This window comes from Phodopus roborovskii, unplaced genomic scaffold, assembly GCF_943737965.1.
Source record: "Phodopus roborovskii unplaced genomic scaffold, PHOROB, whole genome shotgun sequence".
Lineage (NCBI taxonomy): Eukaryota > Metazoa > Chordata > Mammalia > Rodentia > Cricetidae > Phodopus > Phodopus roborovskii.
This window is the reverse complement of record NW_026126525.1, coordinates 31174886-31183609: the sequence shown is the minus strand read 5'-3', so window position 1 is coordinate 31183609 and position 8724 is coordinate 31174886. Positions and strand designations below refer to the sequence as shown.

At 38.1% G+C, this 8724-nt stretch overlaps 1 pseudogene; it reads right to left on the bottom strand.

Annotated features, from left to right (window-relative positions):
• Positions 1-1293: 1293 nt before the first annotated feature.
• On the bottom strand, positions 1294-2363 carry LOC127232132 (Krueppel-like factor 8; annotated as a pseudogene).
• Between the last annotated feature and the right edge of the window lie 6361 nt (positions 2364-8724).

The window sequence follows — 8724 nt, the reverse complement described above, 5'->3', positions numbered from 1 at the left end:
TTTTGCCATTAATTTCTTCCCTTGTCAGCATTAGAATGTGTCTAACTATTTTATCCCTCCTTTAAAAATATTAGGAACAGTCTGACTGGGCAACGAAATGTATAATATTCATCCTGCTGTTATGTCTAAAATAAATGGCTTGGGTATTGATAGCAGTTGTAAAACATTAAAAATGTTTTTTACATGTCAGTATCAGAAAAAAAATCTCTTCTAGCCCATTAAAAAGAGAAGAATGAGTGCCCCAAAATGTCATGAAGTAAACAAGATTCCTCTAGTGCAACCAACCCCTTACACATCTGTATAATGTGCTCAGTGTGGAACTTCTCCCAGGTAATACGCTGAATGGTTGCTTTATGTAAACAAAGAATAAACCGTACAGTGTAGGCCATCAAAAGTGCCATTTCAACAGACTGCCCTCTGAATGAGGTTTGGGATTAACAGTAGTTCTAATACCTTATCCAAATAATTGCTCACAGGGTTCTCCCAGGTCTACGTTTTCCTGTCACTACCCAACATATTTTCCTAGAATATCTCCCTACTGGCCTTCTATGCTTTGAATATTTGTCCAAACTAAAGCTAAAAAAAAGAATGTAATTGTGCCATAAAACCTTTAATTATAAGGGAGCATGAGGAGGAAGAGGAGGTCAAGAAAATCCCTTCAATCTTTGATGGAATTCAAAAAGGAGGGCTGGTACTGTCTGTAAACCAAACTGGTAAGAACAAGTGAAACTGAATCTACAAAAGCTTCAGGGCTAGAATGAGATGCTATTTCTGAAGTAATTCTCTGTAAATCTGACCAAACAACTCCACTGCTATGCCCCTTGTACCTATGACTGAAAAAAAAAAATCCCTCATCTTAGGACATGGTTAAGTTACTTTAAGTACAGGTTACAGTATATATGTATATCCATATACATACGGATAAAGGTATTACAAAACAAGAGAAAAGTGTGGTGGGAGGGGCAGGAGAAGTTTGTTCACAGCCTTGAGTTGATTCCTGCTTTGTTTGTTATTGTAGGGAAAGTGTGTATGATATAGCATGAGGGGTCAGGGAGGGCAACCATGGGCGCCGCACTAGAATTCAACCCAGGAAGAGGTTGAGAAAACTGAAGTCTGAACAGTAGAGAGGTGAAAGAGGAATATGAAGAGCTGCATGGGAAACCAGCTAACTTTTTCTCCAGTGTCATCAACCTGGCTCAATAGGCTGTTCAAACACCAATCACAGGGGTAAGTTGTAGTCAAGAGGCAAACATAGTCTCAGCACACACTCTGGAGACCAGTGCAGCACCTCTACTACGGCCCGGGATATTCACATGGTGCCATGACTGAGGTGGCGTAGGGACAGTGGTCAGATCCAGAAAAACTGCTATTGCAGTCTGTGCACCTTAAGGGCTTGATGCCTGTGTGCTTACAATAGCGAGTGAGCTCATCCGAGCGAGGACATTTCCAGGAGCAGCCATCTCAGGTGCATGTGTAAGGCTTCTCTCCTGTATGGATCCTGCGGTGAGCTGTCAGATGAGAACTTTGGGTGTACACTTTGCTGCATCCTGCAAAGTCACACTGGTGAATCCGTCTTCTCTTTAAGTCAAGAGAGTCTTCTCCCTGCATTTGGGCCATTGTTGCTGGTTCTTGCTTCAATCCATGCAGTCCCTGTAAGACTGAAGATCCACTCTCAATTGCACTCTCCTCACTATCGCTTGGAAACTCCAGTGGAGACATAGAGGTGGGGTCAACTTTGACTGAGTCAGCATTTTTGCCGTCTCCCCCGTGAGTGAGACAGTAATAGCTGCAGGGCTTCCATCTGCAGGCAAACTGGGTATAGACCATGCGCAAAGACTGAACCACCAGTGGGATTGTCTTTAGTCCACCCATCTTATTTGGCAAACTGACTGAGGGGATAGTGTGAATCACATGTAAAATCGGCTGGCCCCGAGTCCCCTAAGAGGAGACCAGGATAGAGACTGAAGTGAGAATAGTAGGGATGGTTGCTGAGGTGCCTATGCCAGATGAAATAGACACCACAATGGCTTGGGCTGCAGACCGTAGCTTGGGAAAGCAGATTGCAGCATGCTTGCATGCTGGAGAGGAAGGAGCCTTTGGCTTGAGAAAGGAAAGAGCAATTGGTTCCACCTGGGGCAGGTTAAAATCACTAGCCAGGAGTTCTGGCGGCTCAATCTTGAAATCATTAAACAGGGCTTGTTTCTCCATTGAGCCGGTATCCAGAAGTGGTGAAGAAGTCATATTCTGTCTGCAGTCACAGGGCGATTTCTGATCTGAACAGGGAGAGTGATTTGTTTGTATACCTGCATTGAACCACCTTCTGAGTTAAGTTGGACCTCCAAGATGTTTATGAGTTGATCCATATAAAAAATATGGCAGTTTAGAATAAGACCTCTGGCCCCCAGGTGGTGATGGTGAACACCTTCAATTCCAGCTCTTGACAGAAGCGGAAAATCTCTGTAAAGCAGGCCTGATCCATCTACAGAGCAAGTTCCAGGACAGCCAGTAGTATTACACAGAGAAACCCTGTCTCAAAAAATTTGGGGTTCCCTGTCTTCAAAGGCATCCTCTCTTTCCAGCCCCTTCCAGGGCCAGAGCGTGTTTGGGGTCCTCTGTGCCAGGCACAATGATACAAACTCAGGGAGACTTAGGGAGATGCCATACACTCGATAGTACTGATCTTAAAGCTAGACAGCAGAATGTGAGGAAGTCAGCCAGGGATGGAAGTGCTGATAAGAGCTAACCCCCATCCCATTTCTCCTCATTCACTGGAGAGTCCCTAGCCCTGCGTTAGCAATGTCAGGGCTATGAAGACATTTTTTCTGTTGTTCTCTTCTGCTTCATCTGCTTTGATGTGTTCAGGTCTAGTTGGTGTAGAGCTCCTAGATTCTGGCGGTGTCATACTGTTCTTTCTATTGTTGGGTGTTTTCTTGTATTGCCCTCTTACCATTGCTTCATCCAGTGGATGCAAGTGGAGTCTCTTTCTCTCTACCCTGTTCTCGGGGTGGTCGTAGTTGCATCAGGAGTTTGATGTCTGTAACTCTGGATGATTCAAGCTTTGTTGAATTAGTACTGTGTCCCAATGGTCACCTGCAGCAGTGAAGCAGTGGGCCAGTAGGACAGAGGGTGAGGGTAGGGCAGGCTTTGGGTGGTTTATGGAGCAGAGTACTAGAACTGTACTATCCAGGGCAAGGATACAGGGAAGAGCAAGATGCAAAGCAAACCCACTGAGTTTCCAGGAAAGGATGTGTGGTGGATTCTGCCTGAACTGGTCCCAGACTCACCTCTAACAGTGGGTCAGAAGGTGATGGGGTCCAAAGATCAGGCAAGTGTGGCCTCAGGGTGGTTCCTCGTGAATATGCAGGCCCAGTGTGCTCAGAGCAGACCCAAGAAGTTACACAGAGGTGGAGGGGTTATTGAACCTGCACTCTGGCCCAATGCTCACCTGGATTTTCATTTTGATTTAGCTAAATTGAAATATCACATTGATACAAAGATTAATTATTTTACGATGTTTTTCTTTTTAATTTACTTATATGCTTATATTTATATATTGTAGCATAGTTGAAAGTTATAATTCGGTGTACATTATTAGTATACACACCATATGCTTATCATGACACTTTTCTATTTACCTGTACTTCAGACACACCAGCCATTGCAATCAAATAATCAGTCATGGGGAAAATATTATCTTAGGGAAAGTCATGTTAACAGCAAATCCCAACTCCATTCTTTTCCTTTATCTCTTTATCCTAAGAATATTTTGAAGAAGCTAGTTAGAAATACGGAAAATACTGATGTCTACAATTTCAATCCTTATATGAGATCAAACCTCTGAATATAGAATCTAGTCATCTTGTAATGGTTTTCTCCTGTTTTTCTTTCACTTTTTTTCCCTTCTTTTTACTTACCACAATGTCTCCACATCCTAAGGGCTTCTAAATGCAGGTTACAGGAGTAGTCATTCCTTGGTCAGAGTAGTTTATTGACCCTCCTGCTCTTTCAGATGGTTTAGGCTATGATGCATACATAACAGAAGCCCTTCCTTCCTTCCTTTCTTCCTTCCTTCCTTTGATATTCTCTCTCTCTCTCTCTCTCTCTCTCTCTCTCTCTCTCTCTCTCTCTCAAAATAAGGTTTCTCAGGAACTCACTCTGTAGACCAGGCTGGCTTCAAACTCACAGAGATCCTTCTGTCTCTGCCTCTTGAGTGCTTGGGTTAAAGGCATGGAACACCACCACCTGGCAGAATTTCTTAAATATTACACTAGTGGACTTTATTGATAAAATTATTTATATTGATGCTAAGTCTGATTATTAACAATGGCTAGGTTTTCATTGCATCAAGTACCTGTGAAAATACTTGTGGTGGTTATTATGAAAACATTGGCATACTAAATCTCAGTGAGTTCACTAGGAATATAAAGGTTCAGAGCATTCAATGGTTCTCACAGAAGTACTTGTACAAATACAGTAATTTATCCCAATAATTTTGTTGTACTCCCAGTGGATTTTATTGAGATAAAAGAAATAATAGATGATTTACCAACCATTGTTTTGTTTTTTGTTTTTCATTGTGAATACACTCAGTAAGACAGATCTGCAGGAATGAACATGCAATATAACACAACCCAACTAAATGGATCCCAACTCAAATACTTACCAATTAAACAGAAAGCCAATTTTCCCTTTCCCTGAAATGTTTTCAAACTTTAAAGTTTTCACTTTGGCTAGAGACATTCAGATTCCTCAAGTTTGATCATGGTACTCTGATCTAATTAAGTTAATTAATTATCTGATGTTTCTAATTTGAGATAAAACTCCAAGAGGAGGAGGAAAGCCTGTTTCATAGACCAGGAAACAGTTGGAGTCTCTGAAAATAATAACGTAGACTTAAACAAATCAAATGACAGAACTGCTTACAACAAATAATCAAGCTATCTGAAGTTCAAATGGAAGTTTGGGGGGGAACCATGTTATTCCTAATACCATTGTTCTATTATAGAAAGTCTCCTGACTTTGACCTTGGCTCTGATACTCACCACATGATCAGGTGCTTGAAATATTGATATTTGCATTAGATGCTTCTTTACAAATGAAAACCTAATTAATTTTAAAAGAAATAATAGTATATCAAACAATGCTAATAAAATTATACAATTATCTTTTATTGGGTTTTGTTTGCTGCTTAAATTACTCATATATATTACAATTAACATTGTTTTGATTCTCCCAAAATTACAATTTGGAAAAAAAAGTAAAAATAAACATTTTAAGTGAGCATATTCTGAGAAGAAAAGTAGGTGAATTACTAGATTTTGACAACATTATGTATCATAAACAGATTTGGTTTTTTTTTTCAAAGTAACACCCTGTCTTTACAAGTTTAAATAGGGAGTAAGTTGTGTGTTTATTTCCTGCATTTCTGTGATTAAGTAACCTGAAGCCATTTCTGTAAAGTTGAAACAGAAGGCTACCTTTAGCATGCGAGTACAGAAAGTTTGACACTCTGAAATATTGTGTGATGCTTCCCAGAATGCTGTGGTTTTCCATAATTATTATCCCATGGTATTTATAATATTATTGTGTTTTCCATTTTTCTTACACATCAAAATATTTGACAGCAAAAACAGCAAAACTCAAAGGAAAGCGATTTGAGCTTCAGAATTTCAACTTAATGTTGCATTGATTTGGCAGATCAATCTGCCAAGAAGCCTCTGCATGATCCACAAGAAAGCACACAGAAAAAGCCTGTCACATCACAGCCTAAAATCTTACTTCTTTGCCATTTGAGATATCTCCTTTCTTAGGTTCCTCATTTATTCTAAGGATACTCATGTGTCTTCTTTACTATTCATCAATCTTTCCATATACAGTCTCACTGCTTTATTTATTTATTTATATTACCTACACAGTCTCATTTTAATCAGTCCTTCACTATTCCTTTATGCTTGGTTGGCCTCTAAACCCAATGTTCCACTGACATTTGATGATTTGCCTTTCTCATGTGTTTTAGTCAGTGTTATATTGCTGTTAGGAGACACCATGATCATGGCAACTCTTCTAAAAGAAAGCTTTCTTGCTTGCAGTTTCACAGGTTTAATCCATTATCATCATGGTAGGAAACATTGCAGCACACAGGCATACATGTGCTGGAGAACTTGTACACCTGGATCCACAGGTACTAGGAAGACAGAGAGACACTGAGTTTGGCTTGGGCTTTTGAAACTTCAAATTACACCCTCAGTGACATACTTCCTCCAACAAGACCTCATCCCTACCTCCTCACCTCCCTGTCCACACACACACACACACACACACACACACACACACACACACACACACACACACACACACTTTCTCAGGTAGTGTCAATTGCTGAGGAGTAAGCATTCAAATAGGTGAACCTGTGGGGACCATTCTTATTCAAACCATAACAGCATGTTCTTTTCTAATATTTCAGTTTACATGGTATATAATCGCTTTTATAGAAATTCAGTAGGCTCTTTATATAAGGAAATATGCTGGTTAGACATCATAAATAATTCATATGTAAAACATAGCCATATACATGTATTTTGGAATTTTACAAATTGTGGTAATTTTATTTTAAACTCTTAAAGTCACTCTTTTGAATTTCTATAGAAAACACACTTGTATTTAGCAAATTTTCACCTCACTAACTTTATTTCATGAACTCATTCTTACAATCTTAGAAGAAAGATAGTGACTTCTCATTCCATATAAGAAACTGGGGCATTTTAATTAATAGCCCACTGGATGTAAACTGTAAGACCATGAGCAAAAGTGGGCAAAAGAGTGGTCCAAAACATCAACAAGAAGAAAAACTTAAGTGTCATGCTATTCCATAAGAATTTAAATTCTTACCTTAGCAATGATATATTTAAAGGGAAGCTAAAGGGTTACAACATATGAATGAAATTAAAGACTTTGGCTAGTAATTCATATTCTTTGATGATATCAAAGTTTATAAGTAATAGTTAATCTATAATAACAAACCAATTATTGCTTAATTTTATTGATGGTATTAGCATTCTATTACACTTTATGATATCACTAAAAATAAAGAAAAAAAAACTTCGCCTAGGATTCATAACCATCTACATTAAACTACAGTTTTTCAGGTTTTTAAGACTAAGCTGAATGGTAAAAATATTGTTAAAACTGCTAGAATGTTTTCTTTACCTAAAACATCATAACATTGACATGGTAATTAAAGATTTAGAGATAGAACAAAATAATTTCGATTTGAAGCACATATTTTACAAAATAATGAACTAATTACATGTATGACTTGTTAGTCTGATATCAAAAGCAGACATTGTAAAAATAATATTCTGGACGGTCATGGATGGGACACTACAAAAAAATTAGCAATCTGATTTCAACAATCTATGTAAATAATAGCTTTTAAATTAATATTTTTCATAAATGCAACATTAACTATATATAATAGTAAAATTCAGCAAAATGTATCACATTACAGGAAATAGAGAAAGAATTACTAAAACAGCTTCAGAAAGATTTTGTCAAAGCCAATATCCATCCCTGAATATGAGTAGAAAGAATCTCATTAAATTGATGAGTGGCAGGTATAAGATGTGTAGAGCTGATATTCATTGGTGACATACAGTTTAATTTCTGAAGCTGTTTAAACAACAAACCCATGTACTCAAATAGGTTATGTTCAGGGATCCATAAGTTTGGACCTGGACACATGTCTATGCCTTCAAAATTAATTTATGAAGTAACTGCAATTCCATATTCCATTCAAATGTCCAGCAGGGATTTATAGAAATAAAATCAATGGTTCTAAATAGGTGTTCTTTGGGTTCTGTGCTGTAAAAGTCTTGAAAGCATTTTCAAATACTTGAGTGTTGTCTGTTAGTACTGGATCCCTTATAAAGAAATATTTGAATCTGATTTAAATTTCCAAATATGGATCACTTGTGTATATAAAACTGTATAGACCATTGCATACCAGTTTTGTATAGTGCTAAATCATTAACAACCGTTACCAACACATTAATTAATATGACTTATTTTATAAACCATAGGAGATAGAATATTCTGTAATCTATAAGTAAAGGCAGTTTTACATGTTTTGTTGCCTCTAATAGTTTTCTTAACCTACTTTAAGTAATTGGAGTGTGTGTGTGTGTGTGTGTGTGTGTGTGTGTGTGTGTGTGTACATGTGTACATTCCTGGAATATAGCAAGTCCTCTGTATGATTAACATGTCCCTGAAATTCTAAGGCTTTGAATGTTCATTTGTTCTAAAAGATTTTACATTTCAAGGACCTTTTAAGTGAAGGTCACTAAGAATGACTTAACAATAGGGACTTTAAGGCACAATAATGTTGAGCTCAAGGACACTTGTATCATGAAAGAAATAAAATTCTATTGCTGCAATGAAACATCATTACCCAAATGCAAGTTAGGGAGGAAAGGATTTATTTATTTAGCTTACACTTCCACATTGCTATCCATTACAAAAGGAAGTCTGAAAAGGAACTTGAGCAGGACTGGAACCTGGAAGCAAGAGATGATGCAGAGGCTATGGAGGTGAACTGCTTACTGGATTGCTTCACAGGGTTTGCTCACCTCCCACCTCTTTTTGTAAAACAATGACCACCTGCCTAGGGAATGACCCCACCCACATTTGGCTGGATTTTCCCCATTCAATCACTAATTAAGAAAATAC